This window comes from Ammospiza caudacuta, chromosome 2 (genome assembly GCF_027887145.1).
Source record: "Ammospiza caudacuta isolate bAmmCau1 chromosome 2, bAmmCau1.pri, whole genome shotgun sequence".
Taxonomy (NCBI): domain Eukaryota; kingdom Metazoa; phylum Chordata; class Aves; order Passeriformes; family Passerellidae; genus Ammospiza; species Ammospiza caudacuta.
Window position 1 is genome coordinate 75,092,617 of NC_080594.1, and position 23,689 is coordinate 75,116,305.

General features: G+C 34.8%; 1 long non-coding RNA gene across 1 annotated transcript; it reads left to right on the top strand.

Annotated features, from left to right (window-relative positions):
• The first annotated feature begins 4,809 nt into the window (after nucleotides 1–4,809).
• Nucleotides 4,810–7,427, top strand: LOC131554914 (uncharacterized). Its single transcript, XR_009274473.1, has 3 exons — nucleotides 4,810–4,873; nucleotides 4,986–5,008; nucleotides 6,660–7,427. It is a non-coding gene; the product is annotated as an uncharacterized LOC131554914 (long non-coding RNA).
• Nucleotides 7,428–23,689: the final 16,262 nt, after the last annotated feature.

The window sequence follows — 23,689 nt, forward strand, 5'->3', positions numbered from 1 at the left end:
TACAATTTTTATAGTTTATAAATCAATGAAGTTATACACAAAATGTGTGCAAACTTTACCTTTCTTCTTCTGTTGCCTTTACACCAAACAAGTAGAACTATTTTTTCATCTATTTATGACAGAAATACCATTATATTTAGTTCTTGTGAGCTTTAACTTGGTGAACTGTGAGAGTATATCAATATTTACATAACTGCAGGAGGAGCAGCAGTGTCTTAGCAAGAACAGTAAAACATGTAAACTGTAGGCCTTGTTCTGTTGGCAGTGAGAGTTAACACTGGTACATAATACCATGGTGACAACTATTTAAAAAGAACTTAGATTTAGAGATGCTTGTTTCTGTCTACTGACTATAAAATCTAGTTGACTCAGATTAATTTCTCAATTTTTAGGCAACTAAATGTAGCTGAGATTAACCCTATCTTTTGTGTAAATTATTCAAAGTTTTAGTGAAAATTAACAAAATTAAACGGTAGAACTCAAACATGAGGATTACTATATCCTGAGGTGCATTAAACACTTGTCTGACTGGTAAGTGATTGTTCCACTGTACTCAGCACTCGTGTGTCCTGAACCTGTGTGCAGTTTTGAGATCCACAATGTCAGAAAGGAATCAAGTTGCTAGTCTGGCTGGAGGGCAGCACACATGGTGAGGGGCTAGAGGGAATGATGTATGAGGAGTGGCTGAGGATGCTGTCCTAGAGAAGAGGAGACTGACAGGAAAAATTGCTGTCTTCAACATCATCATAAGGAGGGGTGGAGATCTCCACATGCAAGCGGAGATGGAAGCGTGTGACAGTGTTCACAAGGGTTCTTGGATGAGGGAAGAGGCTAGGATCTGACTCCATGTTTCAGAAGGCTTGTTTTATTATTTTATGATATATATTACATTAAAACTATACTAAAAGAATAGAAGAAAAGGTTTCATCAGAAATCTAGCTAAGACTAGGACAGGAAAGAATGATAACAAAAGCTTCTGTCTCGGACAGAGAGTTTAAGTTAGCTGACTGTGATTGGCCATTAACTAGAAACAACTCTATGAGACCAATCACAGATCCACCTGTTGCATTCTACACCAGCAGATTATCAATGTTTACATTTTGTTCTTGAGGCGCCTCAGCTTCTCAGGAGGAAAAATCCTAAAGAAAGGATTTTTCATAAGAGTTATCTGAGACAGAAGTGCCTATCTCCACTTTCTGGGGTCCAGGAGAGGATGCAAAGAAATGTCTTAGAGCTATGTGAGAAAAAGTTCAGATCTGGTGTTCAAGAATTGGAAAAAGCTCCCCGAGGAGCTGGTCATGGCTGCAGGCTTCTGATGCTCAAGATGCACTTGGACAACACTCTTAAATATATGGGTCTGACCCTTAGGTTGCCCTGTGTGGAGTCAGAAGTTGACTCAATGATCCTTGTGGGTGCCTGCCAGTTCAGAATATTCTATGCTTCAATGAATTATATGGCATATATAGATAGAAAATATTAATATTTCATAATAGGAACCTATAATTTGATTAAATATTATGCCATGAAATTGTCAAATTATGCAAGCAATAGAAGAAAACATTTTGGCTTTCAAGAACAAAAAACTTGAAATTTGTTGATATTTAAAAAGACCCCTCTTTTCTGGGAAATCATCTGAAAAATAGTTATTTGATTTGGAACAAGAACAAAATTTGAAATACCAGTTTTCAGCTAAATAAAAAGTAACATCTTGCACAGCTCCAGTGATAGCTGTGTGTGAAATAAAGGCTAAGTGTAGACATTTAAAAATGTGATTTTTGGCAGCAGAGCAAATGGCGTTTGAAGCTATTCCAGTCTTTAAAGGCTTTTTCGTGATTACTGGCTACTAGAACATTAAGATATTTCAGAACTCAGTTACTTACATAAACTGAGTATTTAAAGATAAAGCTTTAGAACCATTCAACAGTCATTGTAGTAAACATAGGGATATATCCAATTATTATACATAAGGAGATGATTGATCTTGCTATTTTCCTGAAAAAAGAAAATCCAGAGGAAAGGCAAGAACAAGCAAAAGAAACACTGGTGTGAGACAGTTGAACTACTCTGAGAATATTCTGAATTCTCCATTCGTCAGTTTTAGAAGCTGACAGCTTTCACAGCTGTGGGAGATAAAGGTGAAGTAGAACCACATTTGCCTCCCAGATGAGTTCTCTGCATTTTAGGCCTTATGGAGACACAGTCAATTCTTTTAAGAGGCTGACACACAAAAGCCCAGCAGTGCTACAGTGTTGAATGTGTTTTGTACTGATTGAAAAACTAAAGCATGTTGAAATTCCTATGAGACCAGATGTTTTATTTCAAGGTAGAGTAATTCATAGGAAAAAAAAAAATCTCAAAACTCTGCTGCTGAGAAACAGAAATACATCCACTGGCAGGTTTTATCAACCTCCACAAAAATTAAAAAACTCCAACAAACCAAAACAAACTTAAAAAAAAAAACAACCCTGTGATGAAGTCCTAGTAGATGCTCATGTCAACTTTCATTTAAATCATTTAATGCAAAGATATAATTTGATTAGTGTCTTGGACTATTGTCTTCTTACAATTCTTTCATTAAACAGAGCTTTTCTTTTGTGTTTTCCTTTCTCCTTCATATTATTATGCAAGTGTACAGTTATGCAAATGCATTATTTGGTAAAATAAATCAGATTTATTAACATGTCCTTCAGATCCTTTCCTGCTGGTACAGAATGCTCTCTTTGCACTATAAATGTGCTGCCATTTCACTCCACAGCAAGCCAGAGCAGAGAGCTCTATCATTTTAGAGAATTGCGAAAGACTAATAGTCCACTGGAAGTTTGACTTTTCCATCACTGCCAAAATACATTGTATTTAAATAATATCTTTCAGAAAAAGACATACAGAATTTCATCCTTTGCTCTGCGAGGTGACAGTTTCTGAAAAGTATTTCCAAACAACTGTTTTAGCCCCCCTATTAGTGTTTGACCTTTCTGGCAGAAATCCCTTTTGCAGTGGTTTCACCAGTTTTTTCATTGTACAAAGACGACTTCCAGAGCTCCCAAAGTTCCTCATCCTTTAACCAGTCTTGCATCCTAAAGCCGTGACAGCCCAGTAACGTGTTTCGAAATGAAAATTTGTTTTTCAGCATGGATAACAAATCAAGCCTAGACTGTATTTTGTCATATTTGTAATGTGTGTGTTGAAATTGAGCTCTCATTTGCAATTCACAGGTAGGGTTACTCTGAGTCTTTTACATTATTTAGAAGGCTACATTGCAAAAAATAAAATGGAGCAATAATACTTCCTGCTTCCTGAGGACCTAAATACGATTGTAAGCTACTCCAATTTTTTTTTTTTTAATATTATTTACTTTTTCCTTGTGGAGGGCTTCCTGCTTTTGTATACTTTGATCATTTTGAGAATCTGGCGCAATAAATCTTTTTTTTTGTGTTTTCTTTGTCCCTTTTGCCAATTTGTCTTGCTTGGGAGGTTTTTTAGAGTGCTTTATTCTTCTTTCTATTTTCTTCCTATTAATGTATGAAAGGTCCACTGAAATCTTTACAAAACACTTGAATTTTATGTCAAAGAATTAAATGATCCACAAATATCACCAATAAATGAACAGTTAAAAAGACATATAAGATTTAAATGAGCATTCTAAAAACTTGGGAACCTCTCTGATCTTAAAAAGAGCGATAGTACCTGAAAATAAGATTAATTCACTTGTGAAAGATCAGTACAAGAACTTGAAGAATCTGATCATTGGAAGCATGATCAACATGCCTCAAGGAAGCAATTTGTAAGCTGTTAAAAAAGAGAAAATAATGAAGAATAATTATTTTTAACTGAAAATTGCTGAAAGTAGAGAATTAGAACTTGATGAAATTAAATCTTTATTTTTCAGAGGCCAGTTTTGAAAACTCAGGTCTATGAACAGCAATACTAAAATGTAATGTGATCAGAATCAAGATTAAATGAGTTTATAAGAAAAAAGAGAAGAGAAATTTATGATTAAAGGAATAATCCAAAAAATATTTTTATACTGATATAATTAACTGTTAAAAAATGTTCTTTCTTCTCATTTCTGCTAATGTATAATTATGATCATAAAACATCTCATTCTAAGTTAAAAATATTCATGAATTTTAAATATTTCAGAGTATCATCATAATGCTCTATTGGGTACTAAATATTAGACTTTTGTTTGTCTAAGAGAAAAACTGAAATAAAAGATATGTAATAGACTAAGCTAAAGGAAGGAAAAAGCTCACAGTTTGACATACTGTTCCCATCTAATCAAAGACCTCTATGGAGAATTTTCTAAAAAATTTAATGTGTGTATAAATTTATATATTAGATCTTTGAATGTTTTCCTTAATATTTTTGTGCCTCAAATTCCCACTGGTAAACTGAAAATCCTTTTATTTTTCCTCAGTATTTTCTCTTCTATAATAAGACATGTCCTGGACATCATCTCCTTAAAATACAAATGGTATAAATACTTCAATAACTTAGAAGAGAATTGTTGGATTCATTATTGAAAAAAGTTAATAAAACAATAACAACCGAATATGAACTCATTTATGTATAGAAATATTAAAACAAAACCAAAAAGAAAACAGTGTAGATATGGACATGGTCAAAATTGTGAGGGGATAGAATGTAAGAGAATAGAGATAGTACAGAAAGCAATCTCACCCCTGAGGAGTTGCAGCTGCACTAATCACCAAAGATTAGGAACAGCCCTGCCCTTAACAGGCCACAGCTGTGTCCAATGAGGATGAGTGCTACAAAAGAGTGGGGTAGCTGGCTAAGAAGGTAGCTGGAGTTTTTTTTGTTGTAGGAGGACCAATATTGATAATGGAGCTGCCCATGAGAAATCACTGAGAAGGTATGGAACTTTTGCAATAAGATGACAACACAAAATCAGGGTTAGATTCTTTACAATATAGATGCATACCAGAATAATGTACTCATATTATAATTGTTTCCCTATTTTCTAGCCCACAGGAAGAGAAGATAACTGGTAAGTGGCTATGAGAATAAGAAAAGTTATTTTTAAATGTCAGATGACCAGTATGAGTGCCATGCAACAAATGTGTATCACCAGATGTAGCTTGGTCATAAGTCAGTTTAACAGCAAGGTAGAAGCACTGGGTTTTTCATCTCTGCTTCTTCCCCTATGTTCCCCCATGTATTCGAATCATGTATAAGACCCTAAAAAGTAGCTGATTTTTTTTTCCCTTTATTTCTGTAGCTACCAGATTTTCCCAGTTAAAGCTGTCTGAAATTCTTCTTCTAGTCATTCAAATTTTTTGGTTTCTTTTTCCATATAGCTTGAATTGACTTGTATTTGAGCACTTTTCATGTATTATTAGCTTCCCTCAAATTTGATAAAGTTCCTTTTTGGTTCTTAATTGAAGATTCATTAATTCTTTAATTTCTTTTGCCCTTTCTTTCCTTACACAGTTAGTTAATACCATCTTGCCCTTTTAACAGATTCTTTTTGAAACCGTTCTGCACAAATTTTTCTTGTGTTTGTCAAAATGACTGTCATTGCTTGTGCAGCAGACCTTCACTGCATTCAGAACAAGGCATTTGATCTGAACAAAAGGCATAAGGGTAAAAATAAGTTTGGGTAGTAGTATGTATGTAAATTGCCAACTTTAACACATTCAGAATCACTTACAAGACGGCTGCACTTTGTTAGGAAGTTCATATTCCTTGGCGTGTTCTCCTGTACCATTTGCTGCCTTAGCTGAGTCTTGGCTCAGAGCTTTCTGCGTTACCTGCTGATGCTGCAGGGTCTTTTTACTCAGAAAAGTGGTCTGACCTTTTTAGTAAACATCAGCTATGAGGAATTATGAGCATTCCTGAACAAAAATTAAGTTATTTTTGAAATGTAACTTGAAATCATAATTAGATAACGGTGTCCTCGTGGGGTTGTTTTTTTTTTTTTCTTTTTTGGTGGCTTTTACAACCAAGAAGATACCAGAGTTTATCTTCATTTTGAATCCATTCAAATTTTGAGAATTCAAAGCAAATACATTGACATGGCTGACACATTAAGCTGTCATAGTACCTTTGGGTCAAAATTAGCTGCCTTTTAGATGACTACAGCCTGTTCATCCCTTTAAAACCTCCAACAGCTGCAGGACATATTCAAGCAAATTTGCCAGGCTTGAAACTTTCTATCAGAGTGCATCTGCCTTTGCTGGTGAAATAAACTGACTGCACAGTATTTGAAGTACTTGGCTTGAAGTACCTCCCCAGACTTTAAATATCAGTCTGCCTGAAACACTATTGAGATGATCTCAACTAAAGCCTTTTCCCTTAGCAATGTGCATCTTTCTCAGCAATATGTTTCTAACTTATCCTTGCCACATTCAAAATAATTGCTATGCTGCCTGATGCAAATTTGCCTCAGCTCCTCCATTCTAGTTTTGAAGACACCACTATCACTCATCTCAGTTCTTTGCTTTGGACGGTAGTTCAGTTTGTTTTGTGGATAATTGCTTTTGCAGTCTCTTGTTACAGTTTAATGGTGACATCCTTCACCAATCATCTTCATTCACATATTTTTAAAGCAGACAGCTCCACTTTGAAAAAAAAAAAAAAATTAAAGAGCAATTTTTGTCTCCTGAGTTAAATTGGATGTCTTATCTACTCTTCCACAGTTCCAATGCCTCATCCTTCCTGCAGAAACAGACAACTGGGAACTGTGGTAGCTATGAATGTCCCAGCCCTACCATACTCATTGTCTTCATGTCCATGTGGAAAGAAAAGCAAAAAATATCTGTGTACACTACTACTCATTCTATGAACCTGTTTAATGATTTTGCACACAATGAACTACTGAGGAAGACCACGAGGTACATAAGCAGATTTCTTCATAATGAGATCCAGAAACATGAGTAATTTTCGCTAGAGTAATAGTTTAGGGACCAATGGAATCAAATGTTTAAATTAAAATTTTCATACTCTGGAAAGATTCAAACTGAGCCATCAGTGTCAGGAGATGATGATGTTCTTGCTAGTGACACAAATTGAGCACCTGAACAGGAAACTGAACAGAAACTAGAATGTGAACTTAAAAGACATATCTGGCTAGGGACTGCTGTTATTGAACGGTAAGTCTAAAGTATCTTGCCTTGCAAAAAAAGAGAAGCTGAATGGAATAACAGGGATTGTCTCCTACAGTCTAAACTGAGTACAGCAAATTTGGTGAAACGGCATTTGTACTTAATGCTGAAAAAGATGGTGCTCTGGCCTAGACCAACTTGTATCTGGAATCACAACAGAGCACTGGATGAGGCTGCCATAGACAGGGATAGTACGCATAAAACAAAGGGTAATATCTACTCCTCGCATATTGTAAACATCAAAAATTATCCAAATACAAAAAAAATCCCTTCGATTTCAGTCACTGAGACTTCAATAACAGTAGGTAGTTACTATTTAAGGGTAAATATCTCTTCTATGCTATTCTACTTTTCATTTTCATCTGGAAAGATTAAAGGTAAATTAATAAAGGTCTTAGATATAAAAGTTAACATGCATCCCTTTCAGGTTTTAATCTTTTCAGATTATCATTACATAAAGCAGACTGACAATGCAACACCCTGAAAGGCTGAAATTTTCCTTCAGCCTAAAATTCTTTGAGATAATAAATGCTTTTTGCAGCTGCCAGCACTTGAAAAATGTTTTTTACTTACTTCCTCTTTTTTTTTTTTTGCTTTTAATAACAAGCTAGAGACAGACCAATTTCTACACAATATATAACTCAGAACATATTGTGACTACCAATGAGTATTTTTTTCCTAATACTGTATTTTCTGCTGTGATTGGAACATATAATGCACAATTTATTCATCGCAATAATTTCTTACAATTAGTTTTTTCTCTTTAAGCAAATTTGCAAGTAGCAAAACTTAATCTTTCTTCTTCAAAAAAAGGATACCCCATTACCCTCTGATGGCTTATAATATGAAATATTGTATCACAAAGTAGTCAATAATGAGGGAAAGAATATCTGTTTTCTTGCAATTAGCTTCTTGGTATTTTTAGGCTACAACCACAGAGAAAAAACTATTATATTATCAATCTTCTAAGTAAGGACAAAAACATTTAGCATGTTAGTCCTATACTGAATTACACTTTTCATGCTTGTCTGAATCATTCATTAAATACATGTGGATCTGCTAGTACTTGCTTTAAATTTACCAACTTTTTGACTGAAGCTCATATCATTCCATGTTAAGTATCATTGCCGAGAAGTGGAATTGCCATAAGTTTTGGTGATGTTCACAGGGGTCCCAGGAAGACAGAAGAGATGAGGAAGGCTAAATTACTATTTTATGATACCTATTATATTAAGAGAATGATATATTAAAACTATACTAAAAGAATAGGAGGTAGGATTTCATCAAAAGGCTTGCAAGCAAAGGAAATGAATGGAATGAATAACAAAATCTTGTCACTGACCACACAGACTGATACAGCTGGACTGTGATTGGCCATTAATTAGAAACAACCATCATGGACCAATCCAAGATGCGCCTGTTGCATTCCACAGCAGCGGATAATTATTGTTTACATTTTGTTACTGAGGCTTCTCAGGAGAAAAAAATCCTGAGGAAAGGATTTTTTGTAAAACATTCTGTGACAATAAATATGTAGTTTTGTAGAATCATTTGTCCACCGTGTTTTCCAGGCATATAATTTTAACTTAGTTGGAAAAAATTTATAAGTGTATTAGTTGCAGATGTCCAAAACTCATGAAGAGAAATAAATAACAATTAATTAAAATCTACTATGGTGAAAGACATAAACTTACTATGGTGAATGCGATTTCCAAGTTATCATTTAAGTTAAACAAAAGCCTTATAGTATATTAAATTTTGAATTTCTAGGCATGTCTATTAGAGGGAATGTGAATTAAGATTTTTCAGCTCTTATTTCCAAAAATGCAGGGATATAAAGCTTTCAAGTTCCCCAGGCCTTAGGCAGGTCTTCAAGCAGTTTTTACTGTGATGCGTTCTGCTTCATTATGCATGTACGCACACATATATTTAAACTTTTAAGTAGGTATAACAGTAACTTATAATTATTTTGGAACTCTTATGCTAAATGCCTTGCTGTCTGCTCATAGAGGGCTACCATTTAATTTCAGATTTCCTAACACAGACATTTTAGTAATTTATCTCCTGTTGCCAAACTAACAGAACAGTAATCATGACTGATGACAACTGAACAAGTGAGACATTTAGTCATATTAGGATCCAAACTTCTCTAGGACAGCACTCACTTAAGCATGGATTGTAAAATAAAAGAATTCTCTGATACCATGAGATGATTGTATTTAGAGATTTTGTTGAAAGAAGGAATTAAGGATTACATTTTAATACAACATTACAGTATTGTGAAAAACAAGTTCTGCCGCGTGAGACTTTGGTATACTAAAAGAAGTGTTTCTTTGGCTTTTTCTTTCTGTATGGGTTTGGAGGAGCATAGATTTCCGAGCATAGAAAGAGCATAGAATTCTGTAAAAGTTTTTACAGAACTGAAACCCTTATTCAAGTGTCATGTGTTCACTATGCACCTAAACAGTCTTAAGAATTTATTTCAAGGAACACTATGTTAATTTCTTAAAACTTTAAGTCTGCAAAGTTTTTCAGAATGATCTGTGACAGACTGCATCACAGTATAATAGAATAATTTAGGTCTGAAACAGCTCCTGTAGGTCATCTGGTCCACCCTCGTTCTCAAAGCAGCCTGGCTTCAAAGTCGGAGTGGGTTCTTCGGTCTTCACTGGCTTGGATTTGAACATCACCAGGGTGGAAATTCCACACAACCTTCCTGGGTAACCATTTCCAATGTTTTTATCGCTCTTTAACTGAGTTGATGTAGTGATGTTTCAGACAAGGGTTTCTTGTTACCCCTCTCCTTGCACAAAAGTTCTCTTATGCATTCTATTCATAACTTTTCCTCCTCCTTATAGCTTGTTTTTTTGACTTAAATTTTTGTTTTAAACTTGTATTTTGTGCCCCCCCCACTCCCAAACCATATTGCCACTCTAATGGCCTCTGTAACCCCAAATCCATTTTTCTTCAAGCACTTTCTGAGCTTTTTCTCATACACAATTTTTGCATTCACAAATATATCTTAAAGAAGTCTCTTATGCTTCTTTTTTAATGCACCATTTTGGTATTGTCTTTCTGAAGGAGTAGCGTCTGTGGCACAATTTATAAATCTGAGACTTTATTCATTTTGCTGCACAAAACCACTTCATGTTTTCATAAGCCAGAAGTGATCCACTATATTTCTTTACTATTTCTTTACTTGAAAATTCTCACAGAAGAATCATTAATTTTCAAGAGCAGGATGAAGTGCATACATAAACAACAGTTTGGTCTCTTAACCCTTGAAGATAGAATCAACAATAAGAAAATACATTCATTCCTATTCTGTTTTATGCTTCCGTCTTTGATGGGCAGTAGTTTGAAATTAGAGCTGGAAAAAAAAAAATCTGTTTACATCTCCCAGTGCTTGAAAATCAGGTTGGTAATACAATTTTAAAGTAAAATAAGGAACACTTTGTACTAGGGTAGCAGTTGTAGCAGCAACTGCAGGTAAGCATTCCTGCTTCCAGCAGTAGAGCAGCAAGACATGAACAAACAGATAGGAATAGGTGAATAACTCATTATTGATTGATGATTTGACTGCAAAATTATTGCCATTTAACTGATTTTATTTCCTCAATTTCTTCTTTCTGGAATGAGCTCCCCCAGATGAAACCATATTTCATCCGTTTGATGTGAAACATTCACCTTCACACAAAATAGAACAGTAACTTTGGAAGACTGAGAAAGATGATGGTAATGCAAAAAAAGAATGTACATTTTGGAGAAATATTTTTCATATCTCCTTATGTCAAAACATCTAACAATTGGCTCCTGTTTTATTCTCACCCGGCTATTTGTCAAAACCAAATATATATAAGTACATTAAAATGGAGAGGCACATCTAACAATTAACCAGCAAAAGAATGTTCCCCATATACCCTGAGCCTGACAAAATGCAAGAACTCTCACTTTGACTTGGTTGTATTTCTAATTTTCATGCTGCATATGACAGAGTCTTCAAGACTACAGAATTCCCTAATAGGCTTAAACTTTAGAAAATAATGTCTTTTCTCAGTGCTTTTTTTGTTTAATGATTTCATTTGTATTACTAATATTGTGCTATGATGTTTGGGCAGGAAAAGATTTGTTTTCTTTTGGTTTTCTTTCCCCCGAGTGAAACAATTTAGTATGTTTCACTCTACTGGAGAAGAGTAGGAACCATGCCCTGAAAATGAGGACATGGTAAATGAAAGAGCAGTTAATAATATTTCTATAAAATGTCAAAATGCATGTGGCTGCTGCCTGCAGTTATATTATGACACTCATCTAAAAGAATTAATCCATATAGATGAATCTGTTGCAAGAGGCATATAGACAAAGTGATCAAAATGTCCAAAGATGAAAAATCCTTTCCAGAGACTAAACTGGTAGCACTTTAAAGAAATTTATGAATATTTGGAATCCATTGATTATTTACTTTTTGAGAAGTTCCTTTAAGATAATTCAAGCCAAAAATGCAAAGAATTACTGATTTCTAAACACATTGGCAAGATTTTTTCTGTGTCTTTATGTGAAATACTGCTAAAGTTGTGGAGTACAACCACACACTTTGGCTTAGATTATGTTAGAGATTTTATTTCATGCTTTCAATAGAGGCAAGATGCATTATTTTATTTTTCTTTGCTCTGAAAATGACATCTAATACTAAAAAATCCCCAACCAAACTCAACAAACAACCACAGCAAAACCCCGGCCATCATGTATGCTTTACAGGGCCTTTATACAAAACAAATTTGATTTCTAATGACTCTTTTTGCTGTGATGATTTTACAGTAGTTACCATAACAGATTTCCTGATCTGAACAAAGCTCTTCATCCCAAATCTGCTCTCCCTCCCACCCAGCTGAATGATGCAGAATTGTCACTTAGAGCCATGAGAAAGAGAAGTGCAAGCAGAATGTTGTATAATTTGTTGATTCTGGCTTCTGCTGTCTTCTTGCAGCTGCTATGGTCTGAAGCCTTAGATGCTTGCTTGAGCTGGGTTTCAGATTAATATTTGCTTGCTTGTAATTTAACAACAACAAAGTTTTTAAAAAAATGTTTGTCAATGATGTATGCCTTCAGGGCTGAATGTACTGGAATAATTAACAAAAAAGCAAGACAGTTTCAAGAATTAGACATAAGAATCACAGACAAATATTATGTTTCAATATATGCAATAAAATATTAACATGATATTATAACTCTACATTGACTAGACAAAACAGAAGTTAATTAAAGTTGATCAGCTCTTTCTTGCTGTCAGACTAGTAAGCAATTTAAAGAATGTCTAAAGCATTACTTGAGAAGGAAAACCTATTTTTTCAGAAATTTTCTGTATTCACTCTATTCTTCTTCAGTTAGGAACAGCTGGCTATTTAGCATCATTAAAGGAAGAGAAGAATTAAATAATTGAGAACTTTTGGTAAGTTTCATCTAGCAAGCTTTTTACTTCCATGATAAATTACTGAGGCAATTTCTGCTTCAGCCATTGCTACATCACATTATGACAATAAACTTGTAAGCTTTAACCCTAAAAACCAAAGACTAACCAGTACCTCCTGTCAGATTTTTTTTTTTAAATCTATACATAATAAAAAGGTCTGTGATTACAGTCCATCTTTCCTTATAGGACTAACATCTTTCCTAACATTATAGGACTTGACTAATAGCGATCCTGTCATTTTACATCACCAGTTAAGAACTCTAGCCATATTAAAAATGAAATATTATAGCTGCATTTGTCAAAAGTGTGTCTGTGGTATCTCTGCTGTATTCAAACCTTTGCAAAAAAGCCATGGTTTAGATGGAGTGGGATCTTGAGAGATTTAACACATGACTGCACACCACAGGCAGGCAGGAAGTTTACTCCAGCTCTTTGAATTACGTAAATGAGATCAGGTCTCTCAGGACATCCTTCTTTTTATTGACTACTTGCACCACACACATGTAATAGTTACACAGAAAACAAACTTTATGTGGTGTGGCATCCATCTCTCATAAACGTTTATATCAGCGTTGTCCTGGATTTAGTTGAGAGTAAATTTTCTTTATAGTAGCTACTGTGGAGTTATTTTGGTTTTCCAGTGAAAGCTTGTTGATAATATAGAGGTATTTTTGTTATAGCTGAGCAGTTCTTACCCAGAGCCAAGGGGTGTTCTGCTTCGTGCCCCACCCAATGAGAGAGCAGGCTGGGTGTACAAAACGGGTTGGGAAGGGACACAGGGCAGCCAACCCCAGCTGACCAAATGGGTTTTCCATACAGTGTGATGCCATGCTCAGATAAAGCTGGGAGAAGGAGAAAGCAAAGGAGTTTGTTTGAAATTATGGCATTTGTCTTCTCAAGTACTCATTGTGTGTGATGGAGCCCTGCTTTCCTAGAGATGACTGAACACGTGCCTGCCTGTGGGAAGCTGTGAATAAATTATTGGTTTTTCTTTGCTTGAACGTGCAACTTTTGCTTTACCTACTGAAATGCCTTTATCTCAACCCATGAATTTTCTCGCTTTTACCCCTCTCTTTCTCTTCACCATCTCCCTGCAGGGAGAGTAAGCAAGCAGGTGTATGGGGATGAATTGCTGGCTGGGGCCATGACAGCGGTGTAGATGTCTAAAATTACACTCGTTGCTGTTCTCCAGAGAAACAGACATTTCTAGTGAACAATTCCTCTGACATAATTTAGACTGTTACAGTAGAATGAGTTACATTTTTCTGCATGTTTTTTCACTCTACTGATTATAAAGTGATGTCAGAAACATTAGCTCATATATAAACTGCATAATAAATATCTAGAGGAGGAGTAAATTAACCCCACTGAGTTACAAACTTAAGAAACAAAAGTTGCACATAAAGGATATCCAAATAAGTATGAGGCTTAAAATTTTACTTCCACACACTGCTCTTTGTTCTACATGATTTCCCTGACCTGTACTGCCAGTGTTAGGTTTGGAGACTTGGGGTTCAAAACAACTTTTTTAGCTCTGCGTGCCTTCTACCTCTCTCTACTCACACACATACTCTTTTTTTAAACAAACAAAAACAAAAATCCCAAACCAAACAAAAAACAAAATTTAAAAAATATTTATTTTTGGTGTGATGTTTTGTATGTTTAAAGAGTGTGTCTCCCACTTTTCCACTGGAAAATACAAGGGTAAATTTCCTTATCCTCCTAAATTGTCAGCAAGGAAGGCATCTGCATTTTATAATTAAATAATTTTTTTTTTTCTGTAATCATTTTCCCTTAATTTACACTTACTCATCCAGTGAACCCCCATATAATCAGAACTGGGTTTTTTTGTAGTAAAAGTACCCTATAATTCTAAAGAAAGTTTATATTGCTACCTGTAAATATACAGAATTTATAACCTGTATAATAATTTGTCATTAAAAATCACTGCTTCTTCCATTATAAAAAGAAGTTCTATCTCTCATGTTCCTACAAGGAACACAGGTCACAAATCCTGTGACCTTCTCAAAGGGCAGGAGCCTAGTTTAATACACTCCACATCATCTACAGGAAATGGGTTCCATATTATTTTTCATATCTATAGTGCCTTTAAATATGTAAGCCTTCTGAATGCAACTATGCTGGTGGGAGGTTCTTTGTCCCTGTAACATCCTTGAGCCGTGTATCAGAGTTTCTCATGACTTGGTGTGAGTTTCCCAATGGGGACTGGTACAGATTTCTCAGGGAGGTTGCACACTCTCCATCCTTGGAGATTTTCAAAAGCTTCCTGGATGTAGTCTGAGGCCCCCGGCTCTGTGTGGCCTTGCTTGAGTAGGGGGTTTGGACAAGATGAACTGCAAAGGTTCTTTCCAGCCTCAAGCATTCAGTTCTTTAGTGATTTTTTTTTTAAATGTTTTTAATTTAGCCTATGTGAGGCAAAAAAAAAGGAATTTTTTATAGTCAGACCCTGTTGATTGATACGGAACTTAATTTTTACCAGCCATGGATTCTGGGAAGTGAAATGTTCAAGGAATGGAGAAGAAAAGTGAAAAATGAAATTGAAGCTGAAAGGACTTATCTAAAAGCTAAATTGTAAGATGGGAAGGACACTAACAGATGAAGCAATTATTACTTACTGCACCCATTTACTTTATTCATCATAGCTTTAGGATTGTCATGAAGTTATTAGTGATTATGTTACAAAGACACATTGCTGAAGGTTGTTGAATAGCTATAATATAATCCAAAGCACCAAAATAACTAATCAGGACACAGCTTTTAAGTGTCAATCATGTCTTAAAGTGGATTACTGTAGCACAATTATGATTCCTTAATTTTTAATTTAAAGTTTTAAATGTGAATAGTTTAATAGGGTGTGTGCATACCTCCTTCTCCTGTGGAAGATGAAACCAATAAAGTGATAGGGGAAAAGTTGAAAATTGAATTTCTACTTTACTTTGAATAAAATGTTTTTCTTCCTTGTTCTTCTTTTGTGCCTTTTTGTTCAATCCTCATATGAATCTGCATGTTCAGTGAGAGATAAGAAATTCCAGCAGCTCACAGAATGCTCACATATTGTGTAACTGAGCTCTTTTTTACTTGCTTAGGATTCTGACTTCTTTCTTTCCCATTTGTGAACTTTAATGTCCTCCCAAACCACAAATTTTGTTTGGGATCAATTATTACTTTTATATCTATTTATTGTAAAAAATAAATAAAAAATTGAGCAGTGCCTCTTTCAAAAAGTTAATTTAATGTTAAAAAACCATGAAGTGTACCAGAAATGCTAACCTCATTCTTTACTGGTAAAAGTTACTTGGTGATTTGCCTTTCACTGCTTTTGTCCATCCCTGTGGTCCTCCTAAATGCTGATGTGTCTCTGTACAGTTCCTCATCTTTTTATAAAAGAAACCCAAGAAGACTATTTTTCTATTCATATAGTTACTGCTCACCAGCAGCTGTTTGGAAACTATCCTTGATAGTCTCAAATATCTCAGAAGAGGTGCTGTCTGTAAAGGCTAGTATTCTCCCAAGCACTGGGAGAAGGTATAGCCAAAACCTGAAAACTTTTCTTTTGGGATAGGAAAGCCAAAACATGAGAGAATGGCAGACTTTTCTGGTAGTCACCATATAAACTGAATGAAAAAGCTTTTATTTTTTTGCCTACTTCTTATACAACTGTTATTAGACATATTACCATTTTAGAGGATATAAATAAGAGCTTCAATTTACCTTTCAGTTTTACCCTAATCTGCTGTGATGTGACTTTGGGTAGCTGGATGACTCCAAGGAATTCTTTACCCAGGATATTTATTTAATGACACTGCCAGAAACTGGGGCTGTGGGAAAATTAACAAGTGTCCTTGTTGTCCCAGCAGACTCACAGATCTATTTAAAATGTGACTGAGTGTCTTGACCAGCTAGAAAGTGAACTATCACTACAAGGGTTTGAGATGCAGAGCTGTCTGCCACAGATTTTGAAGGATGTCCCTCATGCTGTAGAGGGATACATGAAGGCTGCAGGGTAACAAGGAGTCTCTTACATTTTATAAGTACTGTATTGTACAGGGTATTTCTTTATACAGTGTATTTGCTGGTGTTGGTCTATATTGCATAATAGCTCGTTCATTAAATCCCACAGAGCCTTTTCAGAATGACTATTTAGAGAGAAGCCAGTACTAAGTGTAAGGAAATCAATTAAAAGCAGGAGGCTGCTGGCTGGAATTGGGGTAAAAACTGAACGGAAGAAAGGGAACATCCATGGGCATTAAGAAGACATGTAAACATTCTGAATGCTAGAGGCAGGTATATTGAGACCATCTTTCAAGAAGAGACAAGGTCAAATACTGAAACTGTTCTAAGATGAGAAAGTAGCAGAAAGTAATTCAATGTTATTTATTCAATAAGGTATCAGCTCCTTAGGATATTCTTAACATGGATTACTTGACATCCTCCAATTTCTCTTCTTTCACTTTGTTACCATTGAGAAATGACCATCTTCATTAATCTAATGCAAATGTAACACTAGCAATGCTACTTCAAATAAGGTAAAATATTAATGAGCAGTTGATTTAGCCTACAGAAACTGTTCATGACTTCTCTGGATAAGCTATGTTTTTATATCTCATACAGAGAGACTCATTTGAAATAGATAGTCTGGATAAAATATTTTCATCCTTGTGAATGAATTTATCCACAGATGTGATGGCAGATTTTGTTATAATCAGAGCTTCATTTAGAGAAGGCTTTGTTTTGGTTTTGTTTTATTTTGTTTTTAGTAAGTAACACTTATTTTTTAATAAAATCTTAAATATATATATATATAAATTTATTTTCCATTTGATGCTGCCTTGCATGTAGGCATTTGAGCTATTTTACAATACAAAGAAAATATAATTCTCTTCTTTGTACTAAAGTACAAAAAATGCGGTGATATTACCCTGTATAACATGAAATTGTATCTTTCCTGGTAAAACAGGATGTTATTGTACATTAAGTGTTTCTTCGGGTAAGCAAAAACTGAATGCAGAATTTATTTGTGACTTTTAATAAATAATTCACTAATCACTTCTGTACAAGCAAGACAACATTGATTCACTTTGTGTGATAATATTCAGTGTAGAAAGATCTTTGAATGACTATCCAACATGTTTGTGAAAATTAATTGATTGCCAAACTACTAATAACGAGGGGAGAATAAAAATAAAGTTGATGAAGACAAGAGATCAAGTTCTCATTTATAAATGATGCAATATTTTCATGTCAAAATCATATGAAATTGATAGCTAAATGAGTATTTAAACCCATGAGAAGGAAAAATGTGTAACCAGTGGTCCCAAGATTAATACCTTCGGAGTCTTTGCATATTGTGATACTCCCAGTCATAGGGCTTGAAAGCATGTGCTCTTGCTTGGCTTTGCTCTCCACAGTTATGTACAAGAATGACCACAGCTACTGCCCTCATGGAGTTAAAAACCAGCAGAGGGAATGGAATGGATGCTGTCTGCTGTTATAAATGAGCATGTTATGAAAATCCTGATGAAAGAAATAGAATTCGAAAGCAATAACTTTTGCTGTGAGATGTGACATGTACTAATTTTAAGACAGCTACGCAGTTATAAGGAACAGGGTAACGAGAATTATGAGAGCAATGATGCTGACATGTGAGATCAAATACTTCTCAACATCACTCACGTGTCAAAACTCTATTGTTGTCTGAACATTTATGTGAACAGAGTTTGAAAATAGAGTAATATTGTCTTGGAAACCAACCAATACAGGCAAAAACTGAAATAGAAATCAAAAAATGCTTTTTCCAAAGCAGAAACCATCAGGATTTGTTGTCTGAACAATACTTCGACAATTCTTTTTTCTTTCAAATTATTGTTGGGTGGAAAAATAGAGTTGTATAGAGCATGAATATTGACTGCAAAATGCTTTTTAAATTTCATACTTAGAAATGCAACAGCTTAAGAATAGCAAGCTAGTTCATTTAAATCTGGCTTTAGGGGCCTTGCTATATGGCCCATTATCTCTTGGTGCTTTGTGTGACACAGCCTCCAGAGCTGCAGCCATATGATAAAGAAATTAAAGTGCACGACAGAACAATTCACATCTAACATGGTAAATGGAAATCAATGGATACACCAGTGATTAAAACATCAGCTGAAACAGCTCAAATTAAGATCATTTGGAGAAGGTATGTTTGTGACAGTTAAGATTCCAGCCAAAACTTTATAGAAAAGGTCAGATAGTAAAAAAGTACAGAACCTTTTTATTCCTGTCAAAATGTAGACAGAACAGAAGCATCTTGTACCAGGATAAAACATGAAATTTTGCTCCATGTGGCCACATCTCTCTTCACAGAGAGAAGCAAGCACAATTTAGCAAGGACTTGTCCTGGGAAATGCAGCGAGAAACCTCAAAGAACAGAAAACAATTCTTATCTCTACTTGCTGCTCCTGATGTTTTGCATATGTGGAATGTGTTAGGAAGATTGTTAACCTGAAGGGATTTGGTAATTGGGCTCTAGTGATGGTTGTTTATATTAATTAACCAATCACTCAAAGCTGTGCCTGACTGTCTGGAGAAGTCATGGGTTTTTCTTTAGTTTAGCATCTTTTAGTAACTCTTTAGTATAGTAACTCTTCAGTATAGTTATAATATAGTATTCATGTAATATAGGATAGTTTTAATAAAGCAATTGTTCAGCATTCTGAATCAATGGAGTCAGATGCCAATCATTCCCTGCGTCAGGGGCTCTCTGCATTCTATAGCACCATGTTTCCAGATCTCCCAAGGTTGTATCTCAATGTGTCATATCCAGGGGTGTCTCAAGTGGAAAGCACTAAAGATTACTTACATGAACTGGTGTAAAGAAAGTTAACAAAAATTAACACCCCTACAAAACTGGTGTCTTTTGTCATGGTAGCAGATCTGTATAGAATCTGTATACAAAAGATTTCAGTAATCCAACAAATGTTACATGAAAACCTCTCTCTTGCTTGATTTGAAAGAGAAATAAGGGTTTTTTTTTCCCCATTGTTACTGTATTTTATATGACTTAACAAATTACCTGAGTTATTTTTAATGATATTAATGTATTTCATGCACAATAACTGTGTTTCTGTTAAAAAATGTGATGCATTATATGGAATTCATTAAATCCAACTATAAGTTTATGCTGACACAATCACTCATAGAGAATGAGAAGGTGTCATAATTGTCTGAAAATAGATTCTTACAGAGTCTGTCTCTATTGACTTTTTTAAAGAAGATTAAATTTAAAGTTACAATGATCTGCATTTTGGATTAGGAAGTGTGGCTTTCTGAAATAGTCCATATAAGTTAGTATTAATCTGCTTTATTAGTTATATTTCTTGAGCTGATTCTTAGAAGAAAAACCTTGAAATTTGAGCATTAACAATTTTTTTTCTCTTTACTGATGGATTCACACCTTTTCTGACATTGTGTATTTTCGCGGTTTGAGGATACTTTTGAAAATCCTTTTCCTATCATTTGAAAAAGTCTTTTGAAAAAAGTCTTTTAAAAATTATTTCAGGTCATTGTGTTGACTGTCCAGTTCCAAATATACAGCAGAATACTTGTGTTCTGCCTTCAATAGTTAATAGGGAACACAAGAGTAGATACTTGTTTTTTTTAATATATATCATGTGAATGCCATGGATGTTGCTTCTTTCCTTGGTGAAACTTTTAAGAATTTTTTTTTTTGTTTATTTTCATTTCTCTCTTAGTGTGGTTCCAAATCACATATTTTCCAAAAACACACTTAAGCCTAGCTAGGAAGGAGTGTGTTAGCCAAAATTCCTTTTGATTTTGGTAACATATATTTGTTGTTTTAGATGAAAGTGTTCAAACTTGTTTTTGTAGATATCTACTTTCTCTGACAACTGTCTACTTCTTGGTCGGACACTGAGAAGTAACACAGTGCTCTACTTGGGACTTTATTTGCATGTTTTAATTACATACACAACAATATATAAATAGTTTTATAGAAGGGATAGAGCTCTAAGGTCTGGTGGTTTTAGAAGTAAAGAAGTTATCTGTCCCTTTTACCAGAGCAATTAACCCCTTCATTAAATTTTGTGCATTGCAATTAATTTTTTTTTTCTGAAATCGTCACTATGCAATTGGGAAATTAACTTAAGGGCAGCAACTTGGAAAATTGGTACATAAGAGTACGGAGTACGACAACATAATTAGTGAATTATGGGGAAGGGTGTTTAATAAGATAGCAGCAAAACAGATCAAATTCTAAAGAGGCTGGACTGTAAGACTAAAAGTATTTGTACAAAAAAATGGATGAGAACTGGTGTAGTGAATGAGAAGATAGATAATGTAAAGAGGCCAGGGATTACAAGTAATGGTTGCAATAGCTCTTTTTATTTTTTTTCTCCTATTGTTCATAGTGAAAATTCCAAGGTCAAGTGAGTGATTACAGCAATCAAGAGCAAAGATAGATAAAATGGTCTGAATAACATGATTTAGATATAAAAAAAGGATTTCTAATCTGGAATGAATTTGAAAATAGCTGGAGGAGTGTGCATGCATAGAATATCTTAATTACTAATTCTAACAATCTAAATTTAAAATATTTAGCTGTTCAATCTAATACAACTACAAAAAATAATCAGTCTTTGTCGCAGACATCTTTTCATTAAAAATCCTTCCTTAGGATTTTTCCTTTCTGAGAAGCTGAGAGGCCTCAGAAACAAAATGTAAACAATGGTTATCTGCTGGTGTGGAATGCAACAGGTGGATCTGGGATTGATCTCGTGTGGATGTTTGGAATTAGTGGCCAATCACGGCACAGCTGGCTCTCTCTCTGTCTGAGCCACAGACCTTTGTTATTCATTCTTTTCTATTCTTAGGCTAGCCTTCTGATGAGAACTTTTTCTTCTATTGTTTTTAGTATAGTTTTAATGTAATACATATCATAAAATAGTAAATAAAGCCTTCCGTAACATGGAGTCAGATCTTTCTTCCCTCATCCTAAGACCCCTTTGGACACAGTCACAAGTCTTTCTCTGAAACAAAACCACAAAAATCTGTCAGGTATCAACATCATATTGCTGTTTGCAATATGTTCAGGTTATTACTAAATAGTTTATAAGATTCTCATGCCACATATCTATGCACGAAGAGCTCACAGAGGTAATGAAAGTCTTTTCACCTCATTTAAACATCTTCAAATTAGACATGTTTGCTATTCACCTAAATTTCTTCCACAGATATTAAAGAGAGCAGCACCTCCAGAGATATATTTATCATGGTTCTAATAGATATCTGTTTAAAAATGAATTATTCACTCTCGGGATGACTCAATCCTTCTTTCTTTCCATTGATTACTTTGAGAGTATAAACATCTGACTTGGATACACACCCGACTTGTAAATGAGTGGAGATGAAATGGATGCCATTCACAGTCACTTGTCTCATTGTGAGCTGAATTTCTCCACGAATTGTTCCAATTTACATTATACTACAGAAGCTTTTACTGTTAATTAAAAAAATGTTTCAAAAATTCCATGTGGAACTTTATTTCTTTGTTGCTTTTACTATAAAAAATGTTCGTTATTGTTTCTTTAATTAGCTATTTTTACTAAACATTTAATGTTGGAAATACAAAACCAGCCAAAATAATACAAATTGAGCAGAGGAAGCAAAGAAATATGTCAGTTAGAATGAGAAGAAAGTTTCCCTTTATTATAAACTTTTGAGGCACTTCAGTTCAGAAGTAATGGTAAATACTTATGACTAGTATGCATAGTGTGTGTAATTAATACCACAAATATCAAAATTACTTTAAATCTCACAAAAAGGTGCAAACACAAATGAATACCAATATAGAATCTTCCTCCTACTCCTCACTTTAAAGTTTTCACTTGAAATTATAGTAACAAAATAAACACCTTAGATTTCAGAAGTACAGGTTTCAGCTCCTAAAAGTGTTTTTCCTCAGGGAACTCTAAAGACTCCTGTGAGAATCTTTCATGGTAAGCAAAAGGGCTGAGAAATTTTCAGAGACAGCCTGCTAAAATCTGTGCATCCCCCTAATTTGGAGTGAGGGGAACAAAAGGTAAATAAAAAAAGGACAAGCCTAGAAAGAAATAAACCAGACTTCTTAAACAGCATGCAAAGAGCTCAAATACAATAAAAGAGAGGTGATAGATGGGAAAGTGGGCACGTGTCTAAAGAGGAATACAAAATGTGCTATTTGAGCTTGCAGATGTGAAATTAGGAAGGGAAAATTTCAGCTGGAGCTCAAACTAGAAAGCGAGACTTCTATAGGTTGTTTAGTACTGAGTGGAAGCACAAGGAAGACACAGATTTCTGCAGAATGGAGGTGGCAACTCAGCTAGAAATGACACAGAAAAGAAGTACTCAGTCATGTTTTCACCTTGATCTTTAAGGTTGATGTCAGCTCTCAAGTCTCCATTCCAAGATGAAATGGAAAAGCAAATGGTGAGTCACTGACAGCAAGGGAGGATTGAGCTAGGGACCATCTGTAGCAATTGTACAGGAAGAGGTTTTTAGGATGAGATGGAATGAGTCTGAAGACGTCAGAAGATAGTAGTGCAAATCACCACTGCCATTTTTAGAAGGTCATGGAAATTCAAGAAGAATACAGATGAAAAAAAAATAGTCAAATACATCTATCAACAACTGAGGGGGGAAAATATCGAGGCAAAAATACTGATCAGATAGCCATTCCTAGGAATATAATAGAACTAATCCATGAAGAAAATTTGTTCACACTAATGAAAGACAAGAAGATTAGGAAGAGCCAACACAGGTTTACATATATTAAATTGTGCAGAGCCAGTCTTACTGCCATCTATGATGAAATGGCTTCCTCGGTTAATGGAGAAGAGCAGTGGATATCCATTTGCCTTGACGTCTGCAGGATGTCTGACATGATTTCTCACACACTTGATGAAGCTGATTAGACATCCTGGACAAATCAGGCTGAAGATGGATGGAAAAGTGTCTCAAGTGATGAGCTCAAAAAGTTATCAATATCTCAAACAGTCAGTTGGTCATGAGTGGGATTCCTAAGGATCTTTAAAAACAACCT